Here is a 15158-nt window from a genome sequence, read left to right as displayed (position 1 = left end):
CGCTGGTACTAGGCCAAGTGGCAAGGCGAACAACGTACGAGGTTTGCTCAGAAAGTAAGGCACCGCATTTATTTTTTCTTCAACAATTATTTATTAAACATAATGAGAATTACACACCCGAAAGAGCGGTGGTGTATCTACACTACTGGCCATTAAAATTGCTACACCAAGAAGAAATGCAGATGATAAACAGGTATTCATTGGACAAATATTTTATAATAGAACTGACGTGTGATTACATTTTCACGAAGTTTGGGTGCACACATCCTGAGAAACCAGTACCCAGAACAACCACCTCTGGCCTAATAACGGCCTTCATACGCCTAGCCATTGGGTCAAACAGAGCTTGGATGGCGTGTACAGGTACAGTTGCCCATGCAGCTTCAACACATATCACAGTTCATCAAGAGTAGTAACTGGCATGTTATGACGAGCCAGTTGCTCGGCCACCATTGACCAGACGTTTTCAGCTGGTGAGAGATCTGGAGAATGTGCTGGCCAGGGAAGCAGTCGAACATTTCCTGTATCCAGAAACGCCCGTACAGGACCTGCAACATGCGGTCGTGCATTATCCTGCTGAAATGTAGGGTTTCGCTGGGATCGAATGAAGGGTAGAGCCACGGGTCGTAACGCATCTGAAATGTAACGTTCACTGTTCAAAATGGTTCAAAATGCTCTGAGCACTATGGCACTTAACATCTCAGGTCATCAGTCCCCTAGAACTTAGAACTACTTGAACCTAACTTACCTAAGGACATCACACACATCCATGCCCGAGGCAGGATTCGAACCTGCGACCGTAGCGAACGCATGGTTAGAGACTGTAGCGCCTAGAACCGCTCGGTCACACCAGCAGCCGTTCACTGTTCAAAGTGCAGTCAATGCGAACAAGAGGTGACCGAGACGTGTAACCAATGGCAACCCCTAACCATCACTCTGGTGACGAATACACGCATCCAACGTGCGTTCACCACGATGTCGCCAAAGACGGGTGCGACCATCATGATGCTGTAAATGGAACCTGGATTCATCCGAAAAAATTACTTTTTGCCATTCGTGCACCCAGGTTCGTCGTTGACTACACCATCGCAGGCGCTCCTGTCTGTGATGCAGCGTCAAGGGTAACCGCAGCCATGGTCTCCGAGCTGATAGTCCATGCTGCTGCAAACGTCGTCGAACTATTCGTGCAGATGGTTGTTGTCTTGCAAACGTCCCCATCTGTTGACTTAGGGATCGAGACGTGGCTGCACGATCCGTTACAGCCATGCGGATAAGATGCCTGTCATCTCGACTGATAGTGATACGAGGCCGTTGGGATCCAGCACGGCCTTCCGTATTACCATCCTGAACCCACCGATTCCATATTCTGCTAACAGTCATTGGATCTCGACCAACGCGAGCAGCAATGTCGCGATATGATAAACCGCAATCGCGATAGGCTACAACCCGACCTTTATCTAAGTCGGAAACGTGATGGTACGCATTTCTCCTCCTTACACAAGGCATCACAACAACGTTTCACCAGGCAACGAGGGTCAACTGCTGTTTGTGTATGAGAATTCGGTTGGAAACTTTCCTCATGTCAGCACGTTATAGGTGTCGCCACCGGCGCCAACCTTGTGTGAATGCTCTGAAAATCTAATCATTTGCACATCACAGCATCTTCTTCCTGTCGGTTAAATTTCGCGTCTGTAGCACGTCATCTTGTGGTGTAGCAATTTTAATTGCTAGTAGTGTACACATCCTACTTTTCCACGTAATCTCCATCCCGTTCTATGGACTTCCTCCAGCGCTAAACAAGGGCGTCTATGCCCTATCGGTACCAATTCTTGTCCTGGTGGCGGAGCCAGTGCTTCACTGTGTGAATCACCTCCTCATCGTCCTCAAAATGTCTTCCACGAATAGCACCCTTTAATGGCCCAAACAAGTGTAATTCCGAGGGGGCTAGGTCAGGGCTGTAGGGTGGATAGGGCAACACTGTCCAACCCTGAAGCTTCCTGGCAGATTAAAACTGTGTGCCGGACCGAGACTCGAACTCGGGACCTTTGCCTTTAGCTAGCAAGTGCTCCATCATCTGAGCTACCCAAGCTTGGGTAGCTCAGTTGGTGGAGTACTTGCCCGCGAAAGGCAAAGGTCCCGAGTTCGAGTCTAGGTCCGGCACACAGTTTTAATCTGCCAGGAAGTTTCATACCAGCGCACACTCCGCTGCAGAGTGAAAATCTCATACTGTCCAACCCTGTTTTGCGATATGTTCAGCAGTCCTCGGACTTGTTTGGGGCCGAGTGTTATAGTTTTGCAGCTAAACATCTGGGTTTCTGTGGTTCCGAAGTAGCCGGAAGCGCGTCTTGAGTTTTGTTTTTATTTATTTATTTATTCCTACGGCTAGGGCCCCCAGTCGCGCAGACCGTTCGCCCGGTGCCGGTCTTTCAATTTGACGCCACTTCGTCGACCGGCAGTCGATGAGGATGATTGGATGATGATGAGGACAGCACAACACCTAGTCCCCAACCTAGCTGGGAATCGAACCCGGGCCCAGAGGATAGACAATCCGTCACGCTGTCCATTCAGCTACCGGAGGCGGACTTGAGTTTTGTTAATGTGTTGACATATGCTGCTGAATTGATGGTACCGCCTCTTGGCGTCACACCAATGAGAATCACACTTTCACAAGCCCAGAACACAGTGATCATGACCTTACCGTCGGAAGTACTTGCTTTCAATTTTTTCTTCTGTGGGGAGTGGAAATGGCGCCATTACATCGACTGTTGTTTTCTTTCGGACTCAGAATGGTGAACCCAGGTTTCATCATCTATCACAATCCGGGACAAGAAGGCCACCCCCTCAGTTTCAAAACGTCGCAACAGATCAAGACAAATGTTTTTTCAGTGCGATTTGCGAGCCACCGTTAGACACCGCGGGACCCATCTTGTACACGCTTTTGAATATCCAAGAGCGCGGGTAATTGCGTCCACATTTCCTTTGCTGATTGACAGATGCGGCGCGAACTGCCGAGTCGTAATGCGTCTGTGCTCGCGAATGACAACACCACCTCGTTGCAACATGTCAGGTGTGACATCCACGGAAGGTGTCCCGACCGCTTCAAGTCGTGGAGCTCCACCGACCCGCCTGCTGATGGCCTCACCTTCCGTGCCCAGCGACTAACTGTTCAAATGGCTCTGAGCGCAATCGGACTTAACATCTGAGGTCATCAGTCCTCTAGAACTTAGAACTACTTGAACCTAACTAACCTAAGGACATCACACAAATCCATGCCAGAGGCAGGATTCGAACCTGCGACCGTAGCGATCGCGCGGTTCCAGACTGAAGCGCCTTCAACCGCTCGGCCACTCCGGCCGGCCGACTAACTATACTTCTGTCGACAGCAGATGCTCCATAGACTTTTCTCTGCAGTGAGAAATTCAATGACGGAACGTTGCTTGTAATGTACGCCACCTACAGACGCCGTTTTGAAACTGTCCTTCAGCTACGCTGTATACGGCAGTGACGTAAACTTGGCGCACTCACACAGGAGTCTTCAAATATCACATTCTTAACGTTTCGCATTCGTAACATTGTTTTCGGCTGAGAAAAAAATTGCGGCGCTTTACTTTCCTCGGCAACTCTCGTAAGAACGGCAATACTTAATGGTAACTCTTGACTGCCTCCAAAGATATGGGCAGTCCTTGCTACACTGCGCTGTACAATTAAAGGATGACTTTCTCGAAACGCAGTAATTGTCCCCCATTGAAACATATAATGATGAGAAAGCGTCGCGCCCGGCGCCATCACTGTGGCCCTCGACGACGCTGCAGACAGCGAGGTGTCAACACGTGCGAAAAAAAGGGCTGAACTCAGACGTTGATGTGACGTGCAAGGTGGGTTAACGACGTTGTTGTTCTTCATCTTGTTCTTCATCTACATCTACGTCTAAATCTACATCTACGTGGTTTCTCTCCCTGTTAGAACCACCTTCAAACTACTTCTCTACCGTTCCACTATCAAAGAGTGAGAGGGAAAAACGAACACTTAAATCTTTCGGTGCGAACTCTGACTTCTTTCAATTTACTATAGTCGTCATTTGTCCATATATATATATGGCTGCCAAAAAATATTTTCACACCCTGTGAATTATTATGGGTGGAGGTTACACTCAACAACCGAGTTAGGTTAATAATTGGCTCCTTTTACCGACCTCCCGACTCAGCAGCATTAGTGGCAGAACAACTGAGAGAAAATTTGGAATACATTTCACATAAATTTTCTCAGCATGTTATAGTCTCAGGTGGAGATTTCAATTTACCAGATATAGACTGGGACACTCAGATGTTTAGGACGGGTGGTAGGGACAGAGCATCGAGTGACATTATACTGAGTGCACTATCCGAAAATTACCTCGAGCAATTAAACAGAGAACCGACTCGTGGAGATAACATCTTGGACCTACTGATAACAAACAGATCCGAACTTTTAGACTCTGTAAGTGCAGAACGGGGAATCAGTGATCATAAGGCCGTTGCAGCATCCCTGAATATGGAAGTTAATAGGAATATAAAAAAAGGGAGGAAGGTCTATCTGTTTAGCAAGAGAAATAGAAGGCAGATTTCGGACTACCTAACAGATCAAAACGAAAATTTCTGTTCCGACACTGACAATGTTGAGTGTTTATGGAAAAAGTTCAAGGCAATCGTAAAATGCGTTTTAGACAGGTACGTGCCGAGTAAAACTGTGAGGGACGGGAAAAACCCACCGTGGTACAACAACAAAGTTAGGAAACTACTGCGAAAGCAAAGAGAGCTTCACTCCAAGTTTAAACGCAGCCAAAACCTCTCAGACAAACAGAAGCTAAACGATGTCAAAGTTAGCGTAAGGAGGGCTATGCGTGAAGCGTTCAGTGAATTCGAAAGTAAAATTCTATGTACCGACTTGACAGAAAATCCTAGGAAGTTCTGGTCTTACGTTAAATCAGTAAGTGGCTCGAAACAGCATATCCAGACACTCCGGGATGATGTTGGCATTGAAACAGAGGATGACACGCGTAAAGCTGAAATACTAAACACCTTTTTCCAAAGCTGTTTCACAGAGGAAGACCGCACTGCAGTTCCTTCTCTAAATCCTCGCACAAACGAAAAAATGGCTGACATCGAAATAAGTGTCCAAGGAATAGAAAAGCAACTGGAATCACTCAATAGAGGAAAGTCCACTGGATCTGACGGGATACCAATTCGATTCTACACAGAGTACGCGAAAGAACTTGCCCCCCTTCTAACAGCCGTGTACCGCAAGTCTCTAGAGGAACGGAGGGTTCGAAATGATTGGAAAAGAGCACAGGTAGTCCCAGTCTCCAAGAAGGGTCGTCGAGCAGATGCGCAAAACTATAGACCTTTATCTCTGACGTCGATCTGTTGTAGAATTTTAGAACATGTTTTTTGCTCGAGTATCATGTCGTTTTTGGAAACCCAGAATCTACTATGTAGGAATCAACATGGATTCCGGAAACAGCGATCGTGTGAGACCCAACTCGCTTTATTTGTTCATGAGACCCAGAAAATATTAGATACAGGCTCCCAGGTAGATGCTATTTTTCTTGACTTCCGGAAGGCGTTCGATACAGTTCCGCACTGTCGCCTGATAAACAAAGTAAGAGCCTACGGAATATCAGACCAGCTGTGTGGCTGGATTGAAGAGTTTTTAGCAAACAGAACACAGCATGTTGTTATCAATGGAGAGACGTCTACAGACGTTAAAGCAACCTCTGGCGTGCCACAGGGGAGTGTTATGGGACCATTGCTTTTCACAATATACACTCCTGGAAATTGAAATAAGAACACCGTGAATTCATTGTCCCAGGAAGGGGAAACTTTATTGACACATTCCTGGGGTCAGATACATCACATGATCACACTGACAGAACCACAGGCACATAGACACAGGCAACAGAGCATGCACAATGTCGGCACTAGTACAGTGTATATCCACCTTTCGCAGCAATGCAGGCTGCTATTCTCCCATGGAGACGATCGTAGAGATGCTGGATGTAGTCCTGTGGAACGGCTTGCCATGCCATTTCCACCTGGCGCCTCAGTTGGACCAGCGTTCGTGCTGGACGTACAGACCGCGTGAGACGACGCTTCATCCAGTCCCAAACATGCTCAATGGGGGACAGATCCGGACATCTTGCTGGCCAGGGTAGTTCACTTACACCTTCTAGAGCACGTTGGGTGGCACGGGATACATGCGGACGTGCATTGTCCTGTTGGAACAGCAAGTTCCCTTGCCGGTCTAGGAATGGTAGAACGATGGGTTCGATGACGGTTTGGATGTACCGTGCACTATTCAGTGTCCCCTCGACGATCACCAGTGGCGTACGGCCAGTGTAGGAGATCGCTCCCCACACCATGATGCCGGGTGTTGGCCCTGTGTGCCTCGGTCGTATGCAGTCCTGATTGTGGCGCTCACCTGCACGGCGCCAAACACGCATACGACCATCATTGGCACCAAGGCAGAAGCGACTCTCATCGCTGAAGACGACACGTCTCCATTCGTCCCTCCATTCACGCCTGTCGCGACACCACTGGAGGCGGGCTGCACGATGTTGGGGCGTGAGCGGAAGACGGCCTAACGGTGTGCGGGACCGTAGCCCAGCTTCATGGAGACGGTTGCGAATGGTCCTCGCCGATACCCCAGGAGCAACAGTGTCCCTAATTTGCTGGGAAGTGGCGGTGCGGTCCCCTACGGCACTGCGTAGGATCCTACGGTCTTGGCGTGCATCCGTGCGTCGCTGCGGTCCGGTCCCAGGTCGACGGGCACGTGCACCTTCCGCCGACCACTGGCGACAACATCGATGTACTGTGGAGACCTCACGCCCCACGTGTTGAGCAATTCGGCGGTACGTCCACCCGGCCTCCCGCATGCCCACTATACGCCCTCGCTCAAAGTCCGTCAACTGCACATACGGTTCACGTCCACGCTGTCGCGGCATGCTACCAGTGTTAAAGACTGCGATGGAGCTCCGTATGCCACGGCAAACTGGCTGACACTGACGGCGGCGGTGCACAAATGCTGCGCAGCTAGCGCCATTCGACGGCCAGCACCGCGGTTCCTGGTGTGTCCGCTGTGCCGTGCGTGTGATCATTGCTTGTACAGCCCTCTCGCAGTGTCCGGAGCAAGTATGGTGGGTCTGACACACCGGTGTCAATGTGTTCTTTTTTCCATTTCCAGGAGTGTATGTAGATCGAAACACTGTAGCACTTTTGCAGAAACCTTGTGCGGACTCTACCTGAAGAAAGCATTGTAAACGTGCTGGACGATAAATGACCTAGTATATAGTGTCTGAAGTTCCATGCGGCTTTTCGCGGATGATGCTGTAGTATACAGAGAAGTTGCAGCATTAGAAAATTGTAGCGAAATGCAGGAAGATCTGCAGGGGATAGGCACTTGGTGCAGGGAGTGGCAACTGTCCCTTACCATAGACAAATGTTAGCGGAACAAACACTGGTAGCAGTTACTTGTGTAAAATATCTGGGAGTATGCGTGCGGAACGATTTGAAGTGGAATGATCATATAAAATTAATTGTTGGTAAGGCGGGTACCAGGTTGAGGTTCATTGGGAGAGTGCTTAGAAAATGTAGTCCATCAACAAAGGAGGTGGCTTACAAAACACTCGTTCGACCTATACTTGAGTATTGCTCATCAGTGTGGGATCCGTACCAGATCGGTTTGACGGAGGAGTTAGAGAAGATCCAAAGAAGAGCGGCGCGTTTCGTCACAGGGTTGTTTGGTAACCGTGATAGCGTTACGGAGATGTTTAATAAACTCAAGTGGCAGACTCTGCAAGAGAGGCGCTCTGCATCGCGGTGTAGCTTGCTGTCCAGGTTTTGAGAGGGTGCGTTTCTGGATGAGGTATCGAATATATTTCTTCCCCCTACTTATACCTCCCGAGGAGATCACGAATGTAAAATTAGAAAGATTAGAGCGCGCACGGAGGCTTTCAGACAGTCGTTCTTCCCGCGAACCATACGCGACTCGGACAGGAAAGGGAGGTAATGACAGTGGCACGTAAAGTGCCCTCCGCCACACACCGTTGGGTGGCTTGCGGAGTATAAATGTAGAATGTAGATGTAGAAAGTTGGTGACTGAAATTTCACGAGAAGGCATTGCCGCAGAGTAAAAAGCCTTCTTGTACTGGCTATCACCTCAATTCGTGGATCATATCCGTGCACTCTCTCCCTTATTTCGCGATAAAACAAAACGAACTGCCCTTCATTGAACTTTTTCGATGTCCTCCGTCAGTGCTATCTGATGCGGATCCCACACCACACGCAATACTCTAGAAGAGGGCGGGCAAACGTAGTGTAATCAGTATCTTTAGTAGGCCTGCTACATTTTCTAAGTGTTTCAGAACAAAATAAGTGTCGGTTGCGAAATTATTTAACGGCAATGACGCGTTTGGACATCATCAGATAGCTGGATAAGTGAGCTATCAATCATAAAAAATACATAATGTAAAATAGACACCAAGGTAGCCGATTACCTTGGTATGTGTCTCCACGTACGAGTACACCATAATTACTCTACCATGCAAACATTAAGCCCTGTATCCGTCATCATGCTCCTTACTTTTCCACGGTTATTTGTCGCTAAGGGGTCAAGTATCTTTTTGCAACCATTTACACTTCGATTGAACTTTTGCAGTTATTGTTCGAAATAATTTACTGAAAAAGCGTTCACTACAATTTCGCACTACGTTTTATGCCTACCACTGGCTTTAAACATGTATTTTTGCCATCATATCGAGGATAGATTGAAGTCACCACCAACTACAATTGTATTCCAAGATGCTACTCCACGCAGGTATGTAATGAATGTGCGCAACGGAAAATACTGAAAGTGAAAATCAGTATTTGGCCCTTTTTGACTACTCCCTGAAGCAGATCTTAGGATCTCTTAACTGTGATATCATTTCCTCATTCTTGCTCTTAAACACATAAATTACAACATAAATATAAATGAATGGTTAAGGAAACTAATAACTACAAAATCATAAATGTAGTTTCTGCTTGCACATTTATTGTTGATTAAAAACCCTTTTATATAATTAGATTTAAAAACAGCTGACCCGTTGCAAAGGATAAAGTAATCTTTACCTAGGTTTCGATAAGTTTAAACCTATCTTCTTCAGAAGTCGGCACTATTATATTAACATGGAGTAATACGTCGTTGCCATTTTTACAAACGTCTCCGTAGCTCCATTAGTCAAAATCAGATATTGCCCTAAGAGTAGGGTTTGTCAGATAAATAAAATTAAGTACATGGAAGCTGGAGAGCGCATGGAGCTACGGAGACGTTTGTAAAAATGGCAACGACGTATTACTCCATGTTAATATAATAGTGCCGACTTCTGAAGAAGATAGGTTTAAACTTATCGAAACCTAGGTAAAGATTACTTTATCCTTTGCAACGGGTCGGCTGTTTTTAAATCTAAATACGTGGAACCGTTGCTGTTACGCAGCTATGTTTAAAATAATGAGACCCTTTTATATATTACAAATGCTTATACATCAATGCCCAATGGACATCAGGAGATATAAATGAATTTCCTGACTGATGCGATTGATCAAATTGCCCAAATCTGCCCTCTTTTTAGGGCTACGCGATGTAATATAAGTAACGCGAGATGGCTGACATCATCTACGTACCAAACACTTGAAGACAATACTTTCAAAGATGATCTACACCGGTGTGCAACCTCAGTGGAAATAAGACTTACGTGATCACAGCTGTTAAGCATTATAGCCCTAATAAGCCGAAGCAATTAGCAATATTACCGTATGTACTACTTCCGGTGCGTCGGAGTGATGGATCTTGGACGATGGAAGAACTCCAACCACCAAATAAAAACCTCTTTCAAACAGTAGGATGGCAGAAGGTGGTCCTCTGACAGTATGATCTAATACTGTCTTCTCCTCTTTGTGCTCTACAGACAAGAAACGCGAGCTCCTATCCACAAGGATGGAATTCAGGTAACGTCTGTACGTTAGTATAGATACAGGAACTGCTCTCAATCACTGAATGCTGCGTACTCAATGAAGATTCCCTACCCGTAGGTGAAGTCCAGAATCGTATAAGTTATCAACAGTACAGTGCCTAACCGTTCTAACTATAGAATCTCCTGAGAGAAACGACAGAAAGTCTATCTGTACCAACAAAAGCTGATACTAAGCGACCGACAAACATGGGCACTCAAAACGAAAGACTTCATTCTCTCCACCGCTGGGTTCCCCGCAGAGCACGTCTTCCCTCACTCGTAATTGCAGAAGGCGAATCATATTCTCGAAACCACGGAATATTTTCCCTCTCTACAGATACTTCTGAACGCCGACCAACCATGTTTTAGTCTTTTGTCATCCAGCGTGGAAAGTTTTCGAGGAAATACCTATCCCCGTTAATTAGGAATCCATACAATGGTACGCTTCTCAGAATAAAAATCCTCGGAAACAGCCTCAGCCTGCGTGACTTCTGAAGTAACGCTTCCTTGTTTCTCTCTGCTGCGTCCAAGATTTTCAGAGTTTCCGGTTATCCTTCGGGCCTAGCTACAGCACCTAGCCGCCACTCTATTGTGCTTTAGCGCTCAGGTGCCCCGACCGTCTGGCTAGGGCTACATCCTCTGTTAAGCTGGACCTACACTCCTGTGAGGGCTTTTCCAGCCAGGGCCTGAGTTACGCCTGCCGTTTCATTTCCACTGGCGTTCCAACCTGTACTAGTATAGGCAATCGTTCATTACGCCGTTTTGATAATACAGACACTCCATCACCTTTTATGCAATAAGCATTAACAACTGTTTACAAGGTGTACGCGACAATGTCAGTCTTCTTTAAATATTCGTATATACGATGTACAACCTATCAAATGATACCTAATTTCTGGGTGTAAATCACAGCGAAGTATACCTAATTTCTGGGTGTAAATCACAGCGAAGTATGTAGATGAGTGCTTGTAAGGTGCGAAATTATAACCACCTTCCAGTATGAGTGGGTTACCTGTTTGAAATAAGACTCAAATTTCTCAGCAACTGTATCATCTAAATCAGGAGGGCGGTGAAACGAAAAAATTATTAATTTATTGAGGTTGCTACTCATACTAACCCACAGTAGCTATCAACTTCAGTTTCGCTACAAGGTAAGCTACTTCTGGCAGCAATAAACACTCCACCACCTACTGTATTTAATCATCCTTTCTGAACACAGTTAGGTCCTTTGAAAAAAATTCGGTTGAATTTATTTCCGGCTTCAGCCAGCTTTCCGTACCTTCTTCTTCCCCTCGCACTATCCTGATTCCCCTTTCCATCTGCCCTTCCTCTCTCTTTTTTTACCCGTGACGTACCTGCACCATCACAGAAATGTGCCCAGGGTATGCAACCCGATGGCTACATCTAAGTTATGCCACTCGTCCTTACCATATATTCTTCCATGTATTTCATTATTTACAGAAGATCATTTGTGTGTGGAAAGGGAGTAAATCGACAGTAGCCTATACAAAGGACGCAGCCGGGTGTAGATTTAGTCAAAGTGGTGCCACAATCAGTGAGTGGTGTAAGGGAGCAGATACAGCGATCCTGCATCCCCGTTCTAGGACAGGTTCTACTGGAGGTGGTTTATCATAGCCTTCCTCCGATATGCTATGAAGTGTCAAGTGTTTATGTCTTGTGGATTGCACGTGCAATGTAGCTTTAAGTTTATGTTGTTACGGATGAAGATGCCGACATGCAGGCTGTTAAGGGCATAAGTGCAGATATTTCTATTGGTGACTGAGGACAGTGTACTGAACAACATTACATGAGTATTTACTTTGTTATGATGACGACTATGAAGTCGTCGCCAATGTTGACTGGTGGCCAATGCTAAACAGAAACATATAAATCACAGCAGGTTTGTCAGTAACGTACATAAGGTGCTGGCTGCATGGTCTGGATCTGCAACGACTAAAATAACTAGAAGTCGTGGTAAAAAAATAATATACCGGGTGATGAAAAAGTCAGTATAAATTTGAAAACTGAATAAAATACCGAATAATGTAGATAGAGAGGTACAAATTGACACACATGCTTGGAATGACATGGGGTTTTATTAGAACCAAAGAAATGCAAACGTTCAAAAAATGTCCGACAGATGGCGCTTCATCCAGTCAGAATAGCAATAATTAGCATAACAAAGTAAGACAAAGCAAAAATTATGTTCTTTACAGGAAGTGCTCAATATGTCCGCCATCATTCCTTAACGATAGCTGTAGTCGAGGAATAATGTAGTGAACAACACTGTAAAGCATGTCCGGAGTTATGGTGAGGCATTGGCGTCGGATGTTGTCTTTCAGCATCCCTAGAGATGTCGGTCGATCACGACACACTTGCGACTTCAGGTAACCCCAAAGCCAATAATCGCATGGACTAAGGTCTGGGGAGCTGGGAGGCCAAGCACGACGAAAGTAGTGGCTGAGCACACGATCATCACCAAACGACGCGCGCAAGAGATCTTTCACGCGTCTAGCAATATGGGGTGTTTTTTTTTTGTTCTAATAAAACCCCATGTCATGCCAAGCATGTGTATCAATTTTTACCTCTCTGTCTACATTATTCCGTCGTTTATTAAGTTTTCAAATTTATACTGACTTTTTGATCACCCGGTATATTGTACTTAACTGGTTGTACAGGATTCTTCTCGGCTGCATACATATAATTAAAAACAGATAGCTATTGAGACCTCACTTAGGCAATACGTTACTAAGCGCCTTGTTAGAGGTTGCTTCCTATGAGCTGAAGGCTATGCTGCTTTACTACTTGACATCCTGAGCAAGAGTGGACGAGAACTTCATATAAGCCGCGGAGTGAAGCTAGCGGCGCTGGTCGCGACTCGCGGATCCAACGATACCAATACGGAACGCGATCGAAAACTGCAACCCCTAACAAGTGTGGTATCGAACTTTGATACCACATACTTCATCTGCAGACTAGTAAGACTAGTAATTACAAATATTAGGAGTAGTATGTTTTAGGTTGGGTAGCACCAGTGATAAGTTAAGGAATGATGACTTTCTCCGCACAGTCAGCGAGGAAAGGACTATATGAAAAACACTGACAAGAACGGAGAGCATGATAGGACATCTTTTGGGACATTAGGGCATAACTATTACGGTACTAGATGGAGCTGAATAGGGTATAAACTGCAGAGGAACACAAAGATTGGAATACATCCAGCAAATAATTGACGATGTATGTTGCAATTGCTACTCTGAGGTGAAAAGATTGAGACGAATTTGCTAATAGCTGCATCAAAGCAGTCAAAAAACTGACGCCTCAGAAAAAAAGTACCTTCAAGCCTATGTGGAAGAGCAAGTTTTTAATGATTATTTTACCCTGAGCAGCAGTCAGAAAGTGTGAAGCGTGGGCGCAAAACGGTTAGCCTGTACTAACAGGTGTATTCCAGATCTGTTATAACCACACAGAAAACGTCAGATAGTAAATTATGTGGTGTCTAAAAATGGTTGAAATGGCTCTGAGCACTATGGGACTTAACATCTGACGTCATCAGTCCCCTAGAACTTAGAACTACTTAAACCTAACTAACCTAAGCACATCACACACATGCCCGAGGCAGAATTCGAACCTGCGACCGTAGCGGTCGCGAGATTCCAGACTGAAGCGCCTAGAACGGCTCGGTCACAACGGCCCGCGTGACGTGTCTGTGTAAAGACTGTTAGACAGGGAGGAAACACAACTAACTTACTTTAGTGGGTACATATCAAAGCACCAATGATCACAATATCTGCAGTTATACTACGAGCATCCTGTCCAGCCTATTCCTCTGACATAGGTTTGAAATTTAACTCAGGGTAATGGTGCTAAGTCTGATGATCAGGAACTGTACTAGTAATTACAGATATTAGGACTACTCCCGTCCACTTGCCTGCCGAATACAGATAGTGATAACTTAGCTAGGACTCAAACAGGCATACCTCAGAATCGAACACCACTACACAGGCCTGCCTTAGCGTCTCGGCTACGGACGGAGGTGATTTGACTTTGGAAAATTCTAAATTTGGATCGCTGGACAGAGGTTTAAATTCCGGTTCCAAGTAACGCCAGTCAGTTATCTCTACCACGGCACAACCTCATACGGAACGCAGTGACTTGGCATCTTCTTCCTTTCAGCAACGACGAGAACAGGTGATCAGTTTTGTGTTGTTTATTGCTTAATGGAACTGCGCGTTCCGCTGATAAATCTGTTGGATCAATAAGGAATGATAAACGCAATCGTATTATGAGCAGCGGATTGGAGATTTAGAAGGCTGCTTTGGCAGCATTAATGTACACACGCATAGCGTTTATAAATTACGCCCGAACGGCACGCTATTAATTTCTGCCGGACGAGAAAGGGCGGCGAGCCATATTTCACGCTCGCGGCGCCGCTAGACAAACAGTGCCACGGAGCGAGCCGCCTGCCCCTGCCGGGCTGTCCCGCGTGAAATGGAATCCATCACTCTCTCACTCGCCCCACCCGTACCTGACTTTAATTAGGCTCCGAGTCTAATTTAAGCGACGCAAACAAACATACGTCCGTCGCGGGAGCGCAGCTTAAATCAGATCTTCCCGGCTGCATGAATGAACTGGCCGTCATCGATTGCTCGCCATAGGGGAACGCGAAGGAGTTGGGATTTAGGGCCCCTACCGTCCGTCCAGTGTAAGTCGTGCTCCCTTCCACCTTACTTGTCGAATCTCTTTTCCCCACCTTCTTGGCCTGCTCTTTCTCGCTCTTTCTCTGGCGCTGTTCTAGGGGGGACATTCTCTGTCGCTCTTTCTCTCTCGGACCAGTCAATGAAATCCAATTAACCCAATCAATATTACAGTATCGGGCAAGATAAAGTGGGCAATTTATTTGATACGGGCGTAATTGATTACGGGGCCGGCCGCCCGGCGCGCGCGCGCCGCCAGCTTAAAACAAACAGGCGGCGGCGTGACGCCGCCCGCAGAGCCCAATTATCAGCGATGGGCCGACCCGGAGATGGACCCTGGATACGCCCGCTCGGCAAATTAGGAGGGTCGCCTCGGCTCGGCGCTGCTGCGCCGGCCGCCGCGCTCGGCGCGCCCTGGCGGCGATTAATCGAACTGC

The sequence above is a fragment of the Schistocerca americana genome, chromosome 3 (assembly GCF_021461395.2).
Source record: "Schistocerca americana isolate TAMUIC-IGC-003095 chromosome 3, iqSchAmer2.1, whole genome shotgun sequence".
NCBI lineage: Eukaryota > Metazoa > Arthropoda > Insecta > Orthoptera > Acrididae > Schistocerca > Schistocerca americana.
The sequence above is the reverse complement of the archived record's forward strand: the minus strand, read 5'-3'. Positions refer to the sequence as shown.